Source organism: Seriola dumerili, unplaced genomic scaffold, assembly GCF_002260705.1.
Source record: "Seriola dumerili isolate Sdu_G_001 unplaced genomic scaffold, Sdu_1.0 BDQW01000047.1, whole genome shotgun sequence".
NCBI classification, from domain to species: domain Eukaryota; kingdom Metazoa; phylum Chordata; class Actinopteri; order Carangiformes; family Carangidae; genus Seriola; species Seriola dumerili.
Genome location: NW_019174302.1, coordinates 148,080 through 173,881, shown reverse-complemented (window position 1 = coordinate 173,881; position 25,802 = coordinate 148,080).

Genomic DNA, 25,802 nt, shown 5'->3' with positions numbered 1-25,802 from the left:
GGGCAGGTAACCAGCTGACGTCAGTCCCGTGTGTGATTGGAGCCTGGCGTACGTTTCTCTGTGTCATGATTCGAAGCTCCGTACAGAGCTTCACAGTTTAGTTTTAGTTTATTTATTTGAGAGGGACGATGCAGTTTTACACAGTTCCAGTACAAAGCATGAAACTGATGAGTTTATATATATATGTTGCTGATTTTCAACCCTTGTCCCTTGTTGGTCTTTTACATGTACAGTGTCATTAAATAGTCAGTTTTCATCATCATAAAATCACAACACACCACAGATATTTAAGTCAAGTAAAATACTATATGGAAATGCATTGATGATGATGTATAAGTCTAAGAAGAGACGACAGCAACAGTAAAAACACAAAACAAACAGACAACTCAAGTGATAATACCATTCAATTAACTGAAACTATACAGATGTGCAGTTAACAGATACAGTGATCTGATACAATCGTTTCACCATTTGTAAATATGAATAAAAGAAGAACAAAAACTGTCATATGTTCATAAAGGCTACATTTTATTAATAACAGAAGAATAACTGGTTGAAGTGGGTTCACTGAGTGGCCAGTGTTTGTCAGTCAGCTGGCTGGAGTGTCATTATGGTTTATATTTACTCACAAACAGTGAGTAGCATTTGAATTTCAGTCTGGCTTTAAGGTCTTAGACTAGATCTGGGTTATTCAGGTGGATTTGAACTGATCCCAGACCAGGCAGCTTTCCCAGAGAAGCCCTTCTCCTTCCAAACCACCCAATCCGCCTTTTACTCTTCGAACTCTCCTCCTCCTCCTCCACTTTTTAGCATCTCCTCCCTCCTTCCTCATCCACTCTGCAGTCACCCATTCAACCTCCCTGAACCTCCTCCTCCTCTTCCTCCTCTTGATGGTTAGTTCATGGGTCACCCCGGTGACAGGGCCTGAGTTGGGAGATAAGAAGAGGCCAGAATGGCATTACTACACCCGACACTCTGAGAGGTGACACTGGGGCGGCGGCTGGATGGAGAGATGGGATGAAATAGGGGAGCGACTGAGCAGCGGAGGTGGGGGCTAATCTGCCATCGTTTGAAGTAATAATACATTAGTGATAATCATCGCTACATGCGGAGAGGGAGGAAGGACACACACATGCACATACGGACGCTGCACACAAAGACAGAGACAAACAGGCAGCAACAACAAACAGAAATACAGAAAGAGCCTGATTCTTATTCTCTCTCCGTCTCTCACTGTAAATCACAGCTCTCTGTACTTCCACCCAGCCGCTGCCCCTCCCTCCAATCCTGTGTGGATATCAGGCTGGTGCAGAAGGGCTCAGCCCAGCTGATAGCAGGTCCTCTGGGGGTTGGGGGTGGAGTACTGAGGGGTGAGACATGGGTGGGTGGAGGTGGCGGCAGTGGCAGTGTGTGTGTGTGTGTGTGTGTGTGTGTGTGTGTGGAGGGGTTTGGGAGCAGCAGCTCAGGGACTAGGTGGCTTACTCCGCTCCCTCAGATATGGAGGTCAGGGGTTAGGCGGGGCAGGACGGCCGGCGTGCTGCAGAGAAATACGACTTCTGTGTGTGTGTTTGCGTGTGTGTATTTGTGTCCGTGCGACTCTCTGTTTCTTGCACAATTCGCCAACAATAACCTCAACTTCTGAAAACCTTAAAATGTATGTTCTGATTGACACTCTGCAGGATGTGCGCGGTTACAGCTTCAGCCGGCGCACAGCGGTTCGCTCAGCAGACGAGTGTGTGCGCAGGTGTAACATCTCATAAAGAGAAATTGTCCTCTTTTCTTCTTTTTCCCAGAGTGATTGTAGAAATATAATCAATTCGGGGGACACTTCATCTTGTAGCAAAATGGCAATTTGACCCCTGCAGAGAGCGGGTCTGATGTGAGAGTGAATGGTGTATTGTCACAGCTGCAGAAATGCTTCCAAACCACATGCCAGCATTAAAAAGAAAGAAAGCAATTTCCTTTGTTTGGTGTCCACTCGCTTTTTCCTCTTGCTGGGATTTGACGACACTGGGCTGAAGTTTGCCAAAAATTAATGAAGATTTGTCCAGTGATTCTTCTTCTTAAACCAAAGATTGCTTTCTAATACCTAATTTGTTGTCATAATTGCTGCTGTTTCCCTTTTAAACAACAGCTTTCAGATTAATCAACAAAACACATTAGCTCTCAGCTGCCCTCCTGAACAAACACTTGAGCATTTTCTGATCTGTTGCCCCCGCTGGCAGGACGACATCTTTGTCAGCTGCAGAAATATAACAGTTTTGTGATCTGACACCGCTAGTCGATAAGGTTCGGTCCGGTTTAGGCGGAAATAAAGCGACTTAGCTAGAGAAACATAATGGTTTGGGTTAAAATGAGGTTGGAGAGAAATGAGGTCGTGGTTTAAAGAAACCAACATTGACTCTTGGATGGAAACGGGAGATGAACTGTTGACCCATCCAACCAACTCAACCTTCTGCCTCTGCAGACTTTGTGACTTTTGACTGATCAGTGTTTCACTTGGGAGGATGCCTCTGTAAAGACCAAAAACCATCACTGAACTCGTCCTATTAACAAGTATTGTCTGTGTAGCTGATGTAGAGTTAATATAGCTCCCTCCTCAGTGCCATAGGCTTTCATTTCCATGACAACACCGTCTTGATGGCATGAACACCGTTTCTATCCTGGGACAAGAGTGTTGCTACGGAACAATTCTATGTCTTTGCCCAGTGCCAAGTTTTTTCTTTAAGTCTCACTTTTAAATCTAAGTTTTTTAACTATAATATAATTAAAGTTGTAGGGAAATATTCTGACGTGATTAGGCAACAAAAAACTTGGTTAAGGTCCGGGAAAGATCATGGTTACGGTTAATAGTAAGCTAACTCTAGTCTCCTGCACAAGCAGCAACCCCTGAAGATGAAAAATGAAGCCAACACAGAAGAGCCAAAAGCTGCAGTTCCTCTAACCACCACTAGAGTCCGTCCATGTGAAAATGTCCAACTTTGACTGTTTTGGTCTCTACAGCAGATTTCCTCCTTCATGACACCTGTTTATATAACTCACCTGTTTACATTTTATTAAGACTTAAAGTTCTGCGTAATTGTGGGCGTGCTGCTTTGAGTGACAGGTTGGTGAGCCGGTATGCACTGAAGTCTCGGCTCCATACGCCCCTCCTCTTTGCCCATTTTTGGGATTAGCCAGGAGTTAGGCGGAGTCAGACGCTGCCAAGATGGCGACGGCGGAGCAGCTCACTCTGAGCTTCTAAACCGCTCTTCAGAAACCTGTGGGTGACTCCACTGAGGCTACGATCATCTTTATTTAGAGAACCAAACAGACAATTCAGAACTACGTATAAAACACGCGGCTACCTGTGTTGGCATATTGCATTAATACAGGATGTGAATCATGAAGTGCAGAATTGAATCCAATATGTATGTAAATCCGAGGGATACTGGACTGGTAAAAACCCACTGGAGCACCAAAATGTGTATTAATCCACGACTGGGAATAATCCCCAACAAATGCACCATTTCCTCCCGTTTGAATCATGTTTCCTTAAAACTACAATGCCCAGATGTTTTAGGAAATTAATCGGCCTATTTTAAAAATGAAGCCATATATGTGTGAGCTTTTTTTTTTTTAAATTAATTTCTGTTTTCAGCAGGAACCAATGGGCTCAGGGCCACAGACATGGAAGGGCAGTCAGTCTTGAGAGTCATCCTTTCCGGGATTTCTTGAGTAAGAAAAATATAACCTTATCCTTTAATAATTTCAATTTTTTCCGCTGTTCTTTCCTTGTTTCCTTCTTTATTTCTTCCCTTTCTTCCTCTCTACATTGTCATCTAAACTTCTCCCTTCCACTCTTATTCTCTCATGCCTCATAGTCTCTCTCTAATATACCTTTACTATGCTCCTTCTTGCTTCTATAGTTTTTCTAACCTGTCCCCCTTCTCTCCCTTTCTCTCTCCCTCTCTCTCTCTCGCCATTTCAGCTCCTGCATTCTTATCTCTATGTTGCCGTCCTCAGTAATTATTATTATGTGCTGCAGAGATAATTCGAAAGCTGTGAGGAGAGAGAGGAGAAAAAAAAAGGGGATGAAAGAAACACTGGCTGTGGCTTCCTGGGCTGTGCTTCTCTTATCTGACCTTGGGCAGAGCCACTTATTGTTAGGCAAATCTCATGTGCAGAAAAATGGAGTGAACGGCTGTGAGAGCGAGTGAGGTGGTGGCGGCGGCGGCGGGGGGCTGTGGTTGGGGAGGGAAAAGGAGGGAGAGAGTGAGGAGGAGATGGATGGAGGTGGAAGGAGAGACGTCAGAAAGCAGCGGGTAGAAAGAGTGTTTTATGGCGCGATAGGGAAAGAAGCGAACGGCAGAAGAGTGGGGATAGAGGTGTAAAAATGCACAGAGGTAGAAACAGGCGTATAGACGTATAGACAAGGCTGGGAGATAGGGGGAAGGGAAGGGAAGAGGGAAATGAACAGAGGATGTGTGTTTGAGACACAACGTGATGACGAAGAGCGGGAAAGAAAAGTGGAAAATGGGGGAAAGAAAAAAAAAACTGGTGATATACAAATCATTTTTATGGAAAGAGAGTGAGAGAAGAGGAGTTTAATATGGGTGGTGGTGGTGGTGGGGGGGGTATCCAGTTTTCATTGCCAAGTGAAGTAGACACTTTTGGCTTGTTCAAATAAATCCCTCGGCTGAAGAGGAGTCATATAAAATCAATTCACTTTTTGTTTGGGAAGAGAGCATGCTCAAATTTGTCTATGCTAAATTGTACTTCTTGTTGTACGTGAGCTTTGATTTGTGCCTTTCTATTCACTGTTGACTACACTGCACGGCCTGTAGCTGCCTATTATCTCTCCGTAACCTCTCCATAGTGAATAAATATTATATTGCCATGACATACGTGTCTAGCTTTTCAGAAAGTGTGCTCATTGAACCCCTCAGATTTCTTTGCATCCACACAGTTAACAGTTAACTCCACGGCGGCGGAGTTGCTCCAGGTGATATTCTTTTTTTTTCTTTTTTTTTTAATGGTTTTTGAAGTGAACATGTCTGGCTTAAAGCTGCACAGTGAGCACGTACACTCATGAGGGGAGGGGGGGGCATAAATTCCCATCAGTGGCATCCGGGCCCATGAGGGGCTGATGTGTGGCCTTTTCCGCCGCTGCAGCTCAGCTTCCTTTAATTACAACCCATTCTGCAGGAACAACAGGCTGTCCTTCCACCAGATTTAAAACGACCTGCTCCAAGTAATTAATCGGCCGGTGTGTCCTTCACAAGGTGCAAAGGTGTCGCCTGTGCATGTGTGTAGTCGGGTGGGAATGTGTCATACTCTGTTCAGATTCACAAGAATGAGAAGAAATCATCACTGAGAAATGAGATACACATCATTTGCTCGGTTGGTCAGAGGCAACGCAGTATTTTAATCAGCGGTGGAGGAAGTATTCACATCCTTTACCAAAGTAAAAGCAGTACAAGAACCATGGAAGAATACTCAGAAGTAGAAGTCCTGCATCCTGCAAAAGTACACAAATATTATCAGCATAAAGTACCTGCTCCTCTGAGATTTTCTAATAAGTCTATTATTTTTTAAATCTGTTTATGAGCCAGAGCTGCAATGGTTAATCGATAATATTTTAATAATATTATAGTAATTTGTAATGCAAAAATGCTGAATGTTTGCTGGTTCCAGCCTCTAATATTTGAGCATTTGCTGCTTGTCCTCATGTATGAGTATATGAGTATAAGTAAATGAAGTACATTTTAGTTTGGACAAATAAAATAGGCAGTTTAAGGATGTTACTTTGGGCTCTGGGAAGTTTAGATTGATGTTTTTCACAGTTTATCTTTATTTTTTTTTTAACATTTCCTAGATTCATAGACACTTTCAATTAACAATGATATTATTATTTGATTCAAAAAATGTGAGCATACATGTAAATAAAATGCCAAAACAGATTTAAAACGCATTCATAACATGTCATCCAGCTGAATAACCATCTGAGATTAATAATCAACAAATAATCAATTAATAATTCAACCCAAATCAGAACTGAGTGATAATAAATCAATAAGACAAACATGAACAATCAATTATCAACAGATAAGCAATCAATTGTTAAGAAATTAGCGATCAGTCAAAAACAGACCAAACATTTCAGAATCCAGAATCAATTATAAGAATAGTAGAAATGTTTAATCAGTTTCAAATGTGACACAGAGGAACAGCTGAAACATCACACTGTGCTATTTTGGAACATGACATTAAATGTGATTTATCAGAATTAGGTTGTTCAAATCGGAGGAAACAAATAAAAAAAACAGAACAAGCAGATTAAAGACGGAGATTGCTTCCCCCCCCAGCAAATCCTCAGAGACTACCCAACTATCAAAACCTGACTTTTCATATTGTTTTGGACCTGGATACATAAATCTGCCCCCCCCCCCTCCCCCCAAGGTACCGCAGCCCCATTACGTAATTATTCTCCTCAGCAACTACACCACATAAAAACTGCTTTTCTTTTCTTGTTCTACTATGAAATATGTGTTGTCTGCACCTGCACATTTGTCAAGAACATACGTTTTATTGAAGTTGTGCATAGTTCAGGGAAAGTTCACACAACCTGTGTTCCATTATCCTTGGTTAACACTTGAGCGCTGCTAGCCTGTGAAACATACATTATAGAGAAGGAAGAACATTTCTCCCACACTCCCATTACTCTCGGTCTCTTACCTGTCTTCCCCCATCTGTCTGGCAGACAGTGTTTACCACCATCCAGCATCGCAAAGCAAACCTTCATGTCATTTTTGCAAACTCCCTCAGCCTGTCGCTTGTTACTTTGGTCACAAACACGCTGCAATTTCATAAAGTTCACATCATTTCTCCAACCACTTCTCCTTCCTCTTCTCCGCTCTCCTCTTCCTACCCTCCGCTTCAGTGTCAAATCCACAGATTTTAAGCGCTCACGCTGTGGAAGCCCATTACCGCTGGCAGGTAAGTAACCTGCAGAAAAATGGGCTGCCACCAGTCAAAATAAGAGAGAAGCCTTGGATGCTCTCCACTGGGCAGCTGTTGGGTATGAATGTCGTTGTGCACTGTGCAAGGAAAGAGGTAATAGTGTTCGGACCCACACTCATTTACATACTGCATGGGTGTCTCTCTGTGTAGGGTTGCATTGTTATGGCTGCCATGATTATTTTGCTGAATCTTGAGATCATGATCGTGATTATTAAAGACGCCCTGCGATGACAATCAAGTATTTAACCTTGTTAACATTTACATACCATGTTTTTTTATTATTTTATAATACAAGACATATCATGAGAGAAATAATCAGTTAACACCATGTCTGAGTATTTGCACCTTGATGCTGCAGTGAACCAAAATAAACCTGAAACTTTCTCAGTACATAGATTTATAGTTTGCATTAGCACAACCACTAAGACTGTGTCAGCCATTGCTAGTTACAAGCTAACAAACAAGACAAAGATGCTAACTACGCTAACCGTTCTGATATCACTCCTGACTGAGACTCAAGCGTGTGTTTCCTCTAACGCTAACCATCTCGATACGCACCGCTCCTTCACCGGTCCCCGAAACCACGTCAGTGCAGAGAGCGAGAGTTTGCATTAGCACAGGTGCTAACACTCCGTCAGCCACTGCCAAGTTACAAGCTAACAAACAACATAAACAAATAAATGTTTACCGTCCTGATATATCTTCTAGTCGCCGAATTTTGGTTCAGAACAAACTCCTCAAACACTCTCCGACGTTTCCTTCAACAACCATCTTGATTCACACTGTTTTCACCTGTCAACCTCCTCGCGTAAGCAGCGGTGGTGCGAGGGGCACAATGTCATCCAAATTTCACAATGAGGAAGTGAGTGTAGATGTGTTTCCAGCCCCAGTTTTCCCTTTTTTTCACTTTTTTAGTGTGAAAATCATATTAAACAACATATTGGAGTCTTTTCACACAGTTTAAAACATGTCTGGAGAGGAACTCTAATCTGTTTTAGGGACCAAAGAGCAAAAACACCACAGCTTGTCATTTTTACACTTTGGTTTAAACAAAAAAGAATTAGTTAATTAATTAATTTGTTTGTTTTTTGTTGTTGGTGCTGGTAGGTGGATTTTGTTGCTGTTAGACAGAGCAGGTGAGCCGTTTACCCTCGTTTCCAGTTGTTGTGCTAACCATCTCCTGGCATTTAACAGACACATATCAAAGTGGTAACCTGACGCGCCAGATGGTTTGCGACACAGAACCATCTGCGAAGGCTTCATTGGAAACCGTTTTGAAAAGGGCAGGGCAATTAAAATAAAAACTTGTCAGGTGATTGGACGAACCATCTGTCTATCATATGATGTAGTAGGAAGAGGAAACACAACACAACAAGCCGCCGTCTGAGGCACTTTGAAAGCTAGTTAGCATGTCGGAAGATGATTCTTGCCGTCTCTACGACAGTACTTCCTCCCTCAGAGGATGCCGATTGGTCCAAACCGCTGTTTATCATGCAGCTAAACAGATGCAACGTTTCCCTACGTATAACGCAGTTTCATTATTATTATTTCATTTTATTTGCAGGTTTCCAGCCTAAAGGACGGCCGAGCACGGAGGGGTGATCACTAATGCAAACACACCTGTGAACAACTCAACGAAAACAGTACGACACAACATATTTCACCACCATCGTCTTCATTGTTGTTATCATCATCATCACTAATGCAATCAACAGCACCAACCTCCCATGACCTCTCGCCCTGCGATCACCAATCTGTCCTCTTCAGAGCCTCTGGGACCCCTGTGTCCTCTGCACCATGAGTCCCCCCCCCTCCCCAACCCCCCCAAAATCACATCTTCACTCACCCCCCTTTTCTGGTCCTCCTCTCCCGGCAGTCCACCCCTGCCGGCTGCTCAATTCAGCCTCTTTAACCAAGGAACAAACAAACAAAACACCCTGGGGTAATGAGGCCACCTCTGGGAATAGACAGTGAAAAGGAGCCTTGCGTATTGATGTGGGATTGACCATTATTGAAGGAGAGGGAAAGAAAAGGAGGGAAAAATGGATATATGGAGAGAGGAGCTCTGATCTGATGGAGTGGATTGAGCTGTCTGCTGCTGTTGGGTTGACAATAAAAAAAAAAAAAAAAAGGTGACAAGACAAAACCCTGATCAGTGACTCAGGCAATAAGAAAACCACCTTTGGGCTATTGTGGTCGGAGCGGTGGTCTGGATTTAACTGGGGCTTTCCCACACTATGAACAGGACGGTGTGTGTGTGTGTGTGTGTGTGTGTGGACGGAGGGGTGATGTGACCGCAGTGACCCATGGGTGTAGAGCAGCGTTGCCCCCTCATCAGCTCACATGATGACGGCAGGCTGATTGTTCATTCAGTCACACACAGCGGTGGGACGACTGAAGCGACAACACAGCTGACACTAGAGTTTGATAATTCATTTACGTACTCGAACGCACCTTGAACGTGATAAAGGATTCATAGCAGCAAAACACAAACACAACGATGTGAAACGAGTAACAGGAAATTGCAGGTTTAATTCTTCTGATTAATTAAAGAGTTGTTGAAAAAGAGTTTTTTTTTTTTTTTTTTGGGGGGGGGGGGGTTCACAGTGGCCAATTTGTCTCAAGTATATAAAGTAATGCTTAACACACTCTTAATGAGAAAGACATGTTTCCCTTTTTGAGGAGCAGGCTGCAAAGAGGTCAAATAGAAAGCCGCCCACAACTACATCAAATCTGAAGATGAGCTGAAAAGACTCTAAATATAATCCACACTCACAAATTTATATATATATATATATATACACATTAATCAAACAGAACTGATCAAGTAATTGTTTTTTGAAAAGATAGTAGATCAAGTATTGGTTTCCCTTGTTGCAAAGCTAATTAACCTCCTCCTACGATGGCTGTTTATTTCTTTTTTCTTTAATTCTTTATGAGTACTTCAGATCCGACCCTCTTGGATTAAAGGAGTCATGGTTCTTTTTTAGTGTGCAGCCTGCAAACATCAAGTACTGTTCTGTTGTTCGGTGTGTGTGTTTTTTTGTTTTATTTGTTTTCATTTTTACAGTGAAAAGGTGTTGATGGTGCAGTCGACTAACAAAATGTCAGCGTGTGGAGATCTTTAGATTAAACACGGCTGCATGAATTCGACTATTCTTCCTGCCTGACACGCCGAGGTGGAGGTGCGTGGAGCATTTAACTTGCAAAATTGTTTATATGTTTAAATGAAACAGAGCGAACTTTACCTGCAAATAATGAGATAGAGTGGTGCGACACTGTCTCCTACAAATACGTTTAACCATTCAAGTTACAGGAGTTTAGGCCACGTTCAGACTGATGTCAGCACAACTGAGCTTCCACAGCAGGAACAAGCAGAGACAAAAACTCTAAGACTACCAAGACAATCTTTTTGGGTAGAAGTCCAGACTAGAAGTTGTGATTCGTATCTTCCCGCCGCTTCGAAGCTTCTTTCGGTTTTTTTGTTCACTCGCTTTTCTTCACCCGCAATGCTGTCCTCTGTTTACGAAAGTGTGCCGCAAACAATCGCACTTTTTTGCTGAGTTTTTATCGGACACCGCTGTTATTTACAAGGTTTTTGTCTTTAATTTATGTTTTATGTCGCAGAGCAGCAGCTTGGAAGCGGCTTGGAAGTGACTGCTGGTTAACATGTAGTCTTAAAGCTGGGGTACGTAAAACATTTCACAGTTCTTCTTATATTTCTTTAAATTCTGTTAACATCCCGAGAGCAATATGAATAAACTAAAAATGCTCTCTCTGACAGTCACATGGATATAAAAAGTGATTGGATGGTCTAACCTGTCTGTCAAACTGCCCTTGACCATGTTTTGGCGTCTAGGCAACCACTAAGCGGCAGGTGAGGGAGACAGGAAGTGGACAGTGGACAGTGCAGCTGAACAACTGAAGGAACAGAAAGGCCTAAAAAGCGACGCAATGGTGGCTGTGTTTCTGTTATACAGGTAATTAACTTGTTTGTTTGTTTGTTTTTTGGGGGGGGTTAGCTGCTTCAGCTGTTTAAACATAGACCAACATATGTTTTATGTAAGCAAGGTTAGCTATGCTAGTAGACTGTATGGCTAGCTTAATGTTTACACACATAACGTTGTATGCCTTGTATGTAATCCATGTAGTCTGTATGTTTGACGATGTTGGCGTTGTTGTTGTGAGGCTATGCTTTCCCCGCTACGCTCGGTCTCTTGTGGACTCTAGCAGAGCGTGTTTATATGTTTTGGTGTTTTCAAAGTTTAGCTAACTCCCGCTAATATCTCCAGGAATATGCCTGCCACGGCTTTAACGTGCTGCATTCCCGACATTATTTCATACTTGTTTCGTTGTCTGACAACAGAAACAGAGACGCGACGACGGCATGAATATGATAATTAGTGCGTTACATCATTTAGTCACGTTTAGCGGCTTTTCCAGCAGCTTTAGCTACTTTCCAGTGAAAGTGGTTGTTTACAGCACCTTCGTTTTCAATTACAGTTTTGCACAATGACCATGCATTGTCCATCCATAGACTATGGACTATCTTGTCTCAGATATTACTGGTCTCCTTTTGGCTGAACAAGGAATTATTTCTGTTTATTCTGTTTTCGAATCAGGCAATCCACATGAGGTTCCACACGCAATGTTGTGAAATGAAATTTACCTAAAACAAGATTTAAACAGCTTTTTATTAACTTTGCAGCCAATGATGCTGATAATTGTCACAGCCATCATTTGTGGAAGGAAATCTCATTATGAGTTTTTTTGTGTTATTATCTTTGCTCATCAGTAATCCCAAAAGTGTTGGGAGTGTGCACACGTTTGCCTGCAAACGAAATGTTCGATTGTTAGTTTATTAAACTGCAGCATTTCTGGGAAAATAAGTTCAAAGAACGAGCTGATCAGGGCCACACGCTTCTCTACCTGCTTCATACTGATACCGTGCCCCCTAAAGACAGCATTAATTAGACTGTGGCTGATGGCTTTTTGTTGTGCATCATGTCTTCTCTCATTTTTCCCGCCTCTTTAAAAACATGTTGTCTAATGGAAGAGAAAGCCGATTGATAAGCGTCTTAAATGTGTGAATAAAAAAGACGCTATTATGGTTTTATTTGCTTTTAAACATGTTCGATAAACAAAACATAAAAAGGAAACTACTAGCTTATGTTTTTCTATGGCTTCTATGGACATATGAACCTGGGAGGCGTGGACGGCGTCGCGGTGCTGTATGGAGAGTATACGAGCCGCTGAAGGCCAGGGCCAGAGTGAAGGGCAGCTGCCAATGCTGGAACCTGTGTGACAGTTGTAAATGACTGGCCCGATCGGCTCCTTGTAGTAATTATCTAAATGGGCTCATTCAAAACCTCTTCATTGTGGAATCAGTTAATTAATTAGCTGTTTCACTGACAGGATAATGGTGAGAGCATGCTAAATAGATTAGTCTGGAACTTGATTTATCGTTGCAAGGCACCCCCCACCCAACTCTGTTTATCGCCACCTCTCACCCCCCCCCCTTCCCCTCGCTCTCTCCTGTGTTTTCCTCTTGTCTTTATAGCATCTATAACAGCCACCCACCTACTTGCTGAAACCCCCCCCCCCCCCCCCCCCCCCCCCAACTCGATACAAAGCTGCCGAGCTGATAAGGCGGAGAAATTTGGAACCAACAATGTTGAGTTGAGAGGAAAAGTGATATCTGGCAGAGCAGGTGTTGAGTTCATCCACTATAATGGAACGAGCACAACAGAGAGAGAGAGAGAGAGAGAGACAGGTAAGATCACACACGTGTGTCTCCGAAGCGTGTTTTGTTGAATTTACAGATCAAAATCACAAATGTTTATCTCGCTAATAGAAGGAACAATGTAAGAAACGAATGTTTAACTTCTACCTGTCTGATTACATTTTCATCTTATCGTGGTTTGTTTACGAACCGAGCTCTTCCGCTGAACGTATGTCACAACACAGACCTGCTTCCTCAGAGTAAAGGGAAGTCAAGCCTGGATATATTTACGTACAGAGAGATGTCAATTTAATTCCCTTAATATGAAAAACAAAGTGGACTGCAGTCACATCTGCCTCTTAAACTAATCTTCAGGTTTCTTTATTCATGATGTGACATTTATATTTACTGTTATATTTTATCAATTTTAATTTTTTCTTTTTTTTTCTCCTGCGCCTCTCTCTCTCTGCGCGATGTGTTCAGGTGTTTCTATGTTCGAATGCCCAGAGTGTGCTACATGGTCATTTTTTTTTATTAATCACACATTATTTTAAGAGCGGTGGAAAAGGTACGAATCACAACATCTGGTCGGGACTTTCAAAATAAAATCAGGTTAGAAACAAGGAGGCTGATCGGATTTCGATTCCACCCAGTGCAACATGTAAGTGCAAAACCCAAATAATCAGTTTCTTGGAACTAGATTTCACGACAGGGACTTTATGGTGTCAGTTGATATCGTGCTTTAGTACATGTACTGTACCCAAGCAAAGTTTCAGTTCAGATAGACAGAGAATAAGTTTAACCTCCGCCTTTTATTAAATTAAATTTGGAACTGTTCATCCATATCTCAAGTCTTATTCTCACCGTTTAACGTGTTTTATTTTTTATTTTATATTTCTCTTTTTAAATCCATGTGTATTTCTACATCACCTTTATGTGTCTTTTATATCTTGTCTTTAAGCTTTTATGTAAAGGATTTTGAATGGTATTTTTTTTTTTATTGAAAATCCTACTGCCACACAAAACACTACAGTGTGGTTTCGGGTTGCAGTAGGTGACTGAAGCACTTGGTTGAGCTTAGGGAAAGACCGCGGTGACCACCCGGACCTCTGCCTCACTACATAAAGGGCACACTACCTCCTGCTCATAAGTCCTGGAAGATTGGGCTGATAAGCCTGGAGCTTTCTTGGGGCAGTTTCCCACTTTGCCCCATTGGTAATCCCACCCTGTCGACTGGACTGGGATATTATTTGGGTGCAAACACAGTGAAATAAAACTACTTTACTTTAACCTTTGTCCTTTTTTTTTTCAGTACTTTAAGAACTGATATCTCTTTTTCCTCTTCCCTTCCTGTAAATCATTACAGTATTTTTGATGACTCATCTTGAACTCCGACACATTTTTCCAATCCCGTGTAATTTTGGATGACTAGCTGACCCCACTCATCATTTAAAACTGCACCTGACCCGTTAGCTTGTGGGTTGCAGTCGCTGGCGGAGCAATATAATGGGACTCAGCAATCCACGGAACAAGCTGTCAGCAGTATTTATCTGTTTCTTTGGTAGAAAGTAGCTCGAAGTTGGGTGAACCAACCCTTTTAATACCATTTTATTTCCCTCAAGCAATTAGGCACTCAACCTCCAGCTGCTTGACCACAGCAGCTCGGAAACCTATAGAGCGGTAATATATCATTTCACCCAAACTGTGTTGCTTGGATACAGCTTGGGCCCAAGTTTAATTCCTTCAAATGAAGACATTAGGCAACGCTGCAAAGAGGAAATAAACATAGACACATTTAAAATGTTTATACATCCAAACACTCAAAACATCTTTTGTGTGTCACTTCATTTTCTGCAAAAACTCTCACATGCAGCTTCAAAAGCGTGATTTGAATAATTTGTCATCACCTAATGAGATCACATCAAGTGCTATGTATAATATATATATATATATATATGTATGTATATATATATATATATATATATATATACACAGTATATTCTCCTGCATTGCCAAAGCTGTAGCTCAAGTGGATCAAGCACAATGACGAGTCATCCACTTAATAATAATAAAAATTATTTGCAACTTCAAGTGCTCAGCCCTCCCTGTTTTAGTCTTTACACTGCTCACACCTGCAAATGATACAGTAGGCTGACAGTGTGCGTTAGCCTTTGAATTGAACTAAAATGAAATGAATTTCATTGAACTCAACGTGCTTGATGGTCTGACACCGCATCAGAAATAATAAAAGATTAGTTGTTGGAGTGTAACTACATTTCAATACCTGTAAAGAGCAGAATAAACACGACCTGAACATATTTGTAGTCAAAACACTCAAATAAAAATCTCACATAGTTTACAGGAGAGAGAGAGAGAGAGAGAGAGGAAAAAAACAGGGCTATTTGTAATGTAAGGTAAAATCATACAGTTGAAGGCACTTGTGCTTTGAATGACACGTTGGGTCAACTCTTGGCCAACTCTCTGCAAAAAAATAAATAAATAAAATAAATAAAACCCTCTAAATTGGTCCTGCTAATGTTTTCACGTGCCGGTTGTGATAAGCACATAGAAGTAAAAACACCCACACATCAGATTAACACAAAGTCACATGAAGCAAATGAAAAAAAATCAGATGACAAAATGTTCTTCAGTCAGGGGAAAAAAAAGACAGACGTGGGTTGACGGGGTGGGGTGTTTTGGGGGTGTGTGTGTGTGTGTGTGTGTGGGGGGGGGGTAGGATTATTGAGACACAGAAAGAGTGTGTAGAGAAAAAGAAGAAGGTGTTATTGAGAGCACTGGAATCACTTGATTAATCAAGAAAGAGAGGCAGAGCTCTCTCCTGCCGATGTCCAATCAAAGCTGGAGCAGCTCTGGGCGCTGCACGGCGGGCCAAATCCTCTTGTTGCTCCACCAGGAGCATGAAAGCCAGGAGGGGAGTCTCCTTTTGTCCGCACAAAGGCAACCCTAACGCGCTTTCACTGCGACAAGGAATGGGAGGGCTGTTTTGGAGGTGGAAGGAGGAAGGAGGAGAGGAGAGGGGGAGGAGAGGAGGGGGGGGGCTGAAAAACAGCCAACAAGAGGTGCGAATAAGATGCCCATTCATCTCCCGAGCTTTACACTAATTCCCCCGACCGTCTCCTTTTCTTTCCTTCGTCTGCTCCGCCACAAAACAACAAACAGCGAGAGGGAGTGAAAACACAAGGATCTAGGGGGCTTAGAGCAGACGTGTAATCCCTGCCACTTCTGACCCTCCATCGGTGTGTAAGTCCCTGACCTCCCCATTGAGGGGCTTGGATGTGTGACTAAAGGACGGGTGACCCTTCCGCACACACATTTGCACTCACACACACACCCTATTGCCCCCAATGCAGCCCCTCACTCACACACCCCACACTCCAAGCCTTTCAAAGAGCTGAGCTAAGGAATTCAGGCTTTGGAACACCTCCGCGGCGCTGAAAAGAGTGAGTCTGTGAGGAGTCTATAAGTAGGGCCAGGCCTGATCGTGTTTCTTTTCTCCACCATTTAATTCGTCTTTAGAGGCCATCTCGTTAACACGATCTTCCCTCGCTTTTTTCTTACCTCCGTCCCCCTCAACGAAAGACCCCCCCCTCCCCTCCCCTCTCCATCTTGCCCGACTTCAAAGGTCCCTGCCAGCCGAGGAAAGAAAGTCACCTCTTTCTTCCATTCAGCCTCTCTCGTCTCTTCTCGTTCCTCTTTTCTTGCCGTGGCTTTCTTTCTCTCCTCTCCTCCTCGCTTCTTCCCTAAAGCGGCCGCAGAGAAATCATCTCACTTTCTGCCGATGCTTTGCATTTGAAAAAAGGAGTAATTAGCCAGAGGCCACGGGGAGGGAGGGGAGGGGGGGGAGACGGGGCTGAGCGGAGGAGGCGTTGAAGGGAAAAGAGAAGAAGAAGAAGAAGGTGCCCCCCCCCCCTCACCCACCCACCCCTATCAAACCCAGAGGCCAGGTCTGTTCCTCTACCTACACATCCTGTACCTACACATCCTCTGCATGTGGCACCGGTGGGCGACTCTGCAATGGGAGAAAGACTCTGTTGCACCTGATGTAAGCTGATGAGCGTCAGGGGCCCTTGAACATGCCAGAGATTACACACATTAACAGTCTCAGGGGCCCATGTGAGCTGTTTTTAAGGAAGCCCCCGAATTTTTCTGCAGCAGCCCTGGCTGCAGTTTAGTTCATGCTGACAAGATCTTTCTTTTCTTTTTTTTTTTACAGGAGCAATGTTTCTATTTCTTTTGCTACATAAAGAAAAGCAGCGAGGATACATACTTTAAAAAAAAAAAAAGAAAAAGTTACATGCCTGGATTATAAGGCACTATTCTGTCCGAACATTGTCAAAAACCAAAATCCTATCACGGTTATCTCAGTTCAGCGTATTTCATTTCAGGACCCGGTGCTGTCCCCTCTGTGTTGCTTCAATTCATTCACTGTGTGACAGTCTATTTTAATAATCTACATGCGTATAGCCATAAGGCAGAGATAGGCTCAGCCCAAGCATATCTAAAGGTGCAGTGTAATCCTGTAATATGCAGAGTAGTGAGGAAAATTCATTCTCCCCTCACGCCCATCGGGGTCTTAAGCCCCCTGATGCAGCTGATAGGGATCCGGTGTTATCTCCACAACACAGAGCAATTTAACACACTCACCCTGCCGCTCCCACACACACACACACACACACACACACGCCCACGCATGTAAAACCAGAACTCAACCTCATGACCACCTTCAGCACATGCACACACACACACATACACACACATTCACACACATTTGCACACAGCTGCTTCACGTCAAAACGAATATTCAAATGCAGAAACACTGACTCTGTCGTTCACTCAATGTTTCTGTCTCTAAATCACAGTAAAGCTGCAGCACACACACACACACACACACACACACACACACACACACACAAATGAGTTGCTTCCTTTGACCCTCTCCTCCTCATTTACTCTCTTACCTTCGATTCACCAAAGTAAAGCGCCACAATGACAAACAGAGGCAGGATCTTCCTACAGAGATAATGTTTTTCTATTATCTCCCATGATCTGAAATTATGTTGAAATTCAAAAAAAAAAGGGTGAAAGTTCGGTTAAATAATCTCTGGGGATTTTGGTTTTTGAATGAATGAAAAGAGGAGAGGATACAAGAGAGGAAATAATGATAGAAGAGGAGAGGAAAGGAAACAAGGGGAGAGGACATGAGAGGAGAGGGAAGAAAACAAGAAGAAAGGAAACAAAATGTAATGATATAAGAGAAGAGAAAATGAGAGGAAACAGGAGGAGAGGAGCGCAGGCCCTAGAGAGCATGAGGGCTTATCCAGAGGAGAAGATCAGGGGACCTGGATGTTGGTTTAGTCTGGCTCTGTCTGTTTGTATTGTCTGCTTTGGTTGCTGTTGTTTACTCAAGCTTACATCTCTGTTTTATCTGGTGAAAAGTTTGTCTGCTGCTCTGAATCTGACCGAATCTCTTCGCTTCGCCCGTCTCGAGTGTTTTCGAGGACGGCGCGCTGAGCTCCAGCCGCTCCAGCCGCTCCATCTCCTGCGCAGGTTTATGTTTATTTCAGCAGCTTTAAATTTCAGTGATAATTCTCCCTGCTCGTGCCTAAATCAATATTCTTTCCGTGATGTGTTTGTTTTTCTGGAAGCTGACATAACTTGGCACGCGAGTGAGGACGAGTGTTGATCCTTGGTATGGCGCATATGGGCCGCGGTGTTAATTCTTAGCACTGTAGATCCTGCGGTGTTGATTGTGTCCTGTGTTGACTCTGGAGAAGCGCTGCTTGTTGATTCGGTTGTGTACATCTGCTGTCAGGGCCCCCAGTGGTGGCCTGCTAAACGGGAAGAGCCTGTCTGGCAGGGCAGGGTTGTTTGTCTGCTTCCAAACATATTGATCTCCTGCAGAAGGGAAAACATTAGCGATAGCGCCTGCACAGGCTGGGCTGGAGGTGGGTAAATAGCTTTGTCAGGTCTGGTGAGCCTTCTCTGCCTTGTAGGAAATGAATAGCAGGTGTATTTGCTGAGTGTTTGCAGGAGGGAATCTCCTGCCAGGCTGACAAGGCGGGCAAAACGATGGGGTGTCACAGCAGACCCCCGCCCCTTTTCTGGGTCATTAATGTGTGTGTGTGTGTGTGTGTGCAAGTGTGTTTTTAAGGAGGGGGGGGGGGGGGGGGGGGGGGGGGGGGGGGGGGGGGGGGGGGGGGGGGGGGGCTTAGGGGGGCCTTAGTGTGTATGTTCCTGCAAATAGATCCAGTGAATTTCACTTTTTTTGGCATTTCCCTTCGTCTACGCAGTAACGACGTTACTTCCTGATGATTCATTCAATAGATTCAACTGTGTTTTTCTTGTTTTTACCAATTTGGTATTAAAACATATTCAGTTTATCGGCTTCATTGCTCAGAATCCCAGAACTTAATTAATTGTCTTTGCACACTATGTCCATTTAAACACAAACACATGCAACAGACAGACAGAGCGAGAGAAGGAGTCCAGGATATGAATATTTAACAGTAGCCTCTTGCAGCGCAGGGCCTGCTAGTCATTGTCAAATAGGACTTAATCTTTTCAATTTCTGGGTGCAAATATTCACACTGGCCACTGTTTGTTGCTCAGATTAATGAGGCTCTCTGCCCATAATCCTCTGCTGCTAATTCAAGTGGCCGCCGGTGCGGTTAGCCAGGGGAGGACGGGATGCTGAGAGCACATACACAGCCGAGATTATTTCACCAACCCCCCCTTCTCTCCCTCTCTCTCTCTCTCTCCCTCTCTCTCTCTCTCTCTCTCTCTCCCTCCCTCTCTCTCCATGCCTTCTGCCTCCTCCCTTCCTTTCCTGCCCACAGCCTTCCCACTCTGCTGAGCTGAGTCCAGTTTTAATTGACAGAATCATCTGTACACATCTGACCAATGGAGACGCTTGTGTGTATATACATATATACAGATATATATATATATATATATATATATATAAAGATTAATGTATTATTTATTATAATGGATATTTGAAAGGTAAATTAAGGAGGAATACAGTGAGAGTGAGTGGGAAAATACAAATGCATCAGATAATTTGATTAGGATTATGAAATAATTTCTGTCGTGTTTGTTTACATCTTGTAGCAGGAATTATGTAATCATCACTTTGTCCTTGTAACCACTGGTAATCCAGCTGGCTTCTAGCCCACTCAGCCTTCAAGGAACACATAGTAAACCCCTTTCTAAATAATTCTGACAAATATCTCCAACGATGGAAAATTGTTTCTCATTTATTTTTGGTATTTCCATTGAAAAGCCACAACATGTTGAGTTGAAGGGAACGGCCTCTGAATAGATGATTAAAGCTCCTTCATCCGGGGTTTCACACCGTAAATGTCTGTCAGTCGCTGATCCTGCCATGGGCAGTCCAGATGACCCTCCTGATCCTTCCTCACGGTGGCTGAGATGAGGTCAAAGGTCAATGCCACACTTACACACACTTCCTCACTCCTACTCTACCTCAGAGGTGTAAAACATCCTATCAGTCATCTGCTTCCACCCCTTTTATTTTCTCTGGTTTTTCTTCCCAGGAAACGCCATCCTCCTCTCCTCCTCTCCCATCCTCCTCTCCTCTCCCATCCTCCTCTCCTCCTCTCCCATCCTCCTCTCCTCCTCTCCTCTTTTGGTTACTAACCAGAGCTCTTTAACTAAAAGCACCTTCAACCCATTGCTTGGTCCATTAGTGCCGCCAGATGGGGGAGGCTGGGTCCTGGCGGCTGTGTGTGACCCTACTCTGATTAATAGAGTAGGTGAGGGCAAAGGTGCAATGCACACCCCCATTCATTACCTCATTAGGATGGCCCACACTGAAAGGTGATCTCCCTCATTATATCTCAATGACAAGGGCTGAACTCAACACAGTGTGAGCCACCCAGTCAGGCTTTTACTCTATAACACAACTACCCAGATCCCGTCCACCTGTCCTTTTTTTTTTTTTTTTTTTACACCGCTCCACGCGAAGTAACACCACTTTACCCAGCGGTTGACTGCGGGAGGGAAACTCAACCTGATCTACAGTTATGCACAGTGACTTTGTGACTCGTGCTCACCTGGAGCTGAATAATGCTCCCAATTATCCATTCACAGTAGCATCAAGTGTGTGTGTGTGTGTGTTTGTCTGCATGCGTCACGTGATTTAGTCCTCGCAGGGTGAAAGGTGACTGTGATTGTTTGAATTAGTTCTTTATTCTGGGTAATTGAGACGGGTGTATATTTGTGAGTTGAGATTCCTGCCATGTTTGTTTTTTTCCCCCTGACGATAACTTCCCACTTTTGCGTGTCCTTCTAATCAGAAGACATTTATTCATACCGGCGCAGATTCCTGTTGAGCAAAAAGCGCTTCACACAAAAGTAATTCCATCTTTCAAAAATAAGTTATTAATTCACAACGAATTTGAAAAGGTAAAGCTGAAAGTGTGGGAGGGAAAAAAGAAAGAACTATTTTGTTTGTGGCTAAAAAAAATTTAAAAAAAGCATCACGCTTGAATTTTGAAACTCAAAAATACAAAGAAATGACTGAAAAAATGATGTTAACTAGTCTTCACACGTAGATTTTTAAATAGCATCCTGTCTGTACAGATTGGCTCTTTGTGTTCTTTGTATTTTGTCTTAAAGGACACAGGTGGCAATATTCAACAAATCCAACCATCAATGAAGAGATCCGACCCTGTCTCCTATAAAATGACGTTTCAACACAAGGGAAATTGCAACAGCAAATACATTTTGTAGGAAATGTAATCGCTGGCTGGATTATATTCCAGAGCCAACAACAGGTTGTTTTTTTTTTTTTAAATGAGAGAAGAAGCACATTTATTAACAGCTGCAGAATCACCAAGAGGTTGTTGGGGCGGATGGAGGGTGTACAAAGAGCAGGACTATCACCCCAGGGTTCACGTCCAGAGCCCTGTCTGTGGTTCGGGCAGCAGAAGTGCAGCGGTGAAGGACACAGAAAGATTGTGGTTTTTGTTAAATGTAAATAAAGACGTGGCTGGAGTCTAAAACAGATGGAAACCGTACTGCAAGATTGGATCTTTTGGTTTGTGTCTGTGAACATTTTTACTAATATGTTCATTGCGAGTGTTTCCTACAAATCGTATTAGCTGCTGCAGGTTAGTTGTTGCTTTATATATCTTACTGCTCTGAGCCGCAGAGCTCCAATGTTTCCAAAAACTATTAAAAACACATGAATGAGCCTCACTGCTGCACTCAGTCCATCTCACCGTCTGCACCGTCCTGCTGCCTTTAATACTCACTAGAGCACCGAACGTGTATTAATCCGCACCTGAAAATAGTCCCCAAATAAAACTCTATTTACTCCTGTTTGAGTAAAGTTCGCTAAAAGCTTCGGTGCCCAGCTGTGTTAGGAAATTACCAAAACTATTTTAGAAATCAAATTGTATTTTTGTGACTCATTTTTTTAATTTTAAATGTATGTCTGTAGGTTGTGCTGGTCCTGAAAACTCCTCCTACACAGTTCCCTCGTCTCGACAATTTTTACAACTAGTGTCACAAACACGCCCACTTGACGTCCGGATTGGTCGGGGTGTGTCGGAGGTGGAGCTTTCTCTCGAGCTCTCTCTTCTTATTCATCACACAACTACCTCTTCTTAACTTTTCACGCGAACAACCGAGCGCGACGCCGCGAACAATGAACGCCTCCCAGGAGAGGCTGTCCTAAAGTTTACGCTGTGATCCGCATTCGTAAGATTCATTCACCATCGAGTCAAAAAGACTTGCAGAAAAAGGCACCGAGTGGGATACAGCTAGACGGCAGGGCTTTTTTTACACACACACACACACACCTCCCTCCTCCCATGAGTGTGACCATCCGGAAAAATTATGAACACTTAGATGTGGTTGGACGACACAATTAATTCTTACTCAGCCCCCAATGCATTGTTGGTTTTGGTCTTTCAACGGCATTTGCTGACGGTGAGAAAAAAAATGTAGAATAACACCCGCGTTATCGTCTTTTAACATTTACTGAACAGTGGCCGCTGTGGGATCATGGTAAATGTTAGAGTCTAGTGTTACAGCCATAAAATCATCACACCGACTCAGTGATGTAAGTTATGCAGCAAGTAGTGCAGGTCGTGGTAACACGTTACACGTTACCCTGTAAAGGATTTATAAATGGTTTATAATCAGGTTATTAATTCGATTAACTCTTTATAAACCATAAATAAACAATTATAAACAAGTTATAACGCAGTTTTCATACATTGATGCAGGCTCATTATTTGGCAAGAGCAAGTTAATGCTACGTCTCATTAATTAAAAGGTAAAAAGGGAGTCTAATTGTAGCTCATTAACAAATGATGATGTGTTTTACACTTTACAATAAGGCTCCTTTTACCAGTTCATAAATGGTAGTAACTCATTAGTAAGATTAATAAGCAGTAACTTGATCTTGCCAAATAGTGAGCCATGATTTATAAAGTGTTAACGACCGAATTAATAACCTAATTATAAAGCATTTGTGAATCCTTTATAAGGGTAGACTTATTGTAAAGTGGTACCCAGCTTGCTAACGTTAGCCAAGTAAGACAATAGCAGGAAATTCCCTGTGTGGTTTGAGATAACTAACAGTGCTTTTTACTGCTTATGAATTCAAGACGAATGTGTTATTTCCTCTTTAACGTCTTGTTTTAACTTAGATTAGAATTGTTAATTTCTTGAAGCACCAGCAGAGAGAGAAAGAGAGGTATGTTTGAAAATGATGTAGTCTAAAATGAGGTGTGTTTGATAGCTGTGCATGCCTGTGCGTGCATGCTTATATGCATATGGGTGCATACATGCTTGAATGTAACCGAGGCCTTGAATATTTATATATTTGTGAGCTGAGGGTTGGTTGCCTCCGGTGGGATAGAGGTGTTGGTGGTGCTGAGCAGGAGGAGACGGGAGCAGGGGAAGATAGAGGGGAAAGAGAGAGTCCCTCAGGCGTGTCCGGGCTCTGATGGCTCCCCTGACAACCTCCTCTGTAATGGTCTCCCTCTCTCTCTCTGAGTGCTGTGAAATTGCAGGCCGGCGCTCTACAGCTGAGGACTCAGAGGAGACAAACGGCCTTTTAATTCAGAGCGCGGAGAGGTGACGGAGAGGGAGGCCCTAAGGGAGGGCTACCAATCAGACATCCATCATACTAACCTCTCCCTTGGGACTGGCCCTGCCAAAGAGGGGCCCTGGAGGTGGTCTTGTGAGCGTACATGTGTGTGAGCGAGTATGCATGTGTTTGTGTGTGTGTGCGTGTGTGTGTGCATGCGCGTCTTCGGGGTTGGGGTGACACCGCATGCATGGAATGGCGGCTGCAGGGGAGGGAGGGAGGAGAAGGGAGGAACCGGGCTGCTCAGGTGTCCAGGCTGTCACGGTGCAGAGCTGAAGGAGTGAGGGCGGGGGGGTGAATATGGGGTGTGGGGGTATATTTTTTTTCCCTTCATGTCTCACATTTATCTGTGCATTGTTTTCTTTTTATACATATATATATATACAGTATATATTTCTATTTCTATACATCCCTTTCTTCTTTTCTCTTCCTGGCTCATGGTGCACAGAAACCACAGCAACGCTTGTTTTTTAAAAAAAAATATTACCTGATATTCAATTGTTGCAAATATTAACATTTACGTCCGTCATCCAGAGTGTATATATTCTGTCGGAGCTCGAACTGAAGGCACGGCGAGGGTTCAGGGTTTGTGGACATCGCTCGTGGTGTTTAAATGGTTCCTTGTGCTCCCTGTGCATTACCAACTAGAAAGACTGAAAGAGAGTGACAGAGATGAGCGGCTGCACAGATATTTCATGAAGGCCTCTCAGCAAAGAAAACGTACCCATGCTTAAACCACTTCAAATGTTGGTCCTTGAGAATTATGTGTTGTGATGGTCTGTATGCACGCATAAATAGTTGTGACGCTCAAACGAAGCTCCCATCCTCCAACATTAATAGATAAATAAATAGCAGTATTGGTCATTTATAAAACGGTTCATCAAAATTATTCATGATTTGCAAATCATCTCTGAATCCTCTCCTGTAACTTTTACTCCGCTCCGTAATCTTTATTCCATGAGGTGAATGACAACAATCCCTCCTTCAGCTGCAGCCTGTGTGAAGGCTTCTTTTAAAATCCTTTGTGCACAGGCAAAAAAAAAAAAAGACGAGATTTTACAATTGAATGTGTTGAAACTTAAAATAAAATCCCGGGGCATATGGCTAACCGAGCTTTACTTTGAGATTCTATAAAATTGAAGGAATTTCTAATGTTCTATTGAGACATTTTGCTTCCTGTAGCATTGATGGAACGACTCGCAGGTCGCTTCAAAAAAGGACAAATCTGTGTTTAGCCATTACTTCAGTGACACACCTGTGTGCTCTTTGTACCATACAGTGAATAAAGAATCAAACAAATACATCAAATACAAGTATTTAAATAAAACACCATGGTATTCTTTTATCAGTCTGATCATATAATACAATAAATGTTATATTTCCTTTCTGACTCCACCTGAGAAACTCTTTCCTTATGTGGAATCTAAATAGACTCAACTAGACCCAGGTAACCCGCCTTTAAGTTTTCACCAGTGTGGTTTTCAAGTCTCTGCAGTGTGACATAAATCTTCAGCACCTGAAAAACATTACATGAGGCCTCAAAGGGAAGTAAAGGTTTAAAGTACTTGAAGGACAAGGGAAAAAAAAAATGTTGTGTAAAAGCAAAAAAAATGTATTCTGTTTGAATAGTGGAATGAAATGCCAAGTCATGTTATTATAATCATTGGTTTAAGGCCAGAGTTGAAGCCGGTTTCCAATCAATGCCAGGTGTCAGACTCCGTTTAATATGTACATGGTGTCTTCAGAACAGAGCGTAAGCCCGCGTGTGATCGTGTAATGTGGTATTCCCACTGAAAAGAGAAGAGCCTGTTGCTGTCCTTGGTGCTCGCGCCTTTCGGTACCACGGACAGCTCCCTCATGTTTCTCCACAGGTGAGTATCTCGCTCTCTCGGTGTGCACAGGAGAGCCGAGCCCAGCTAAAGCAAACACAGC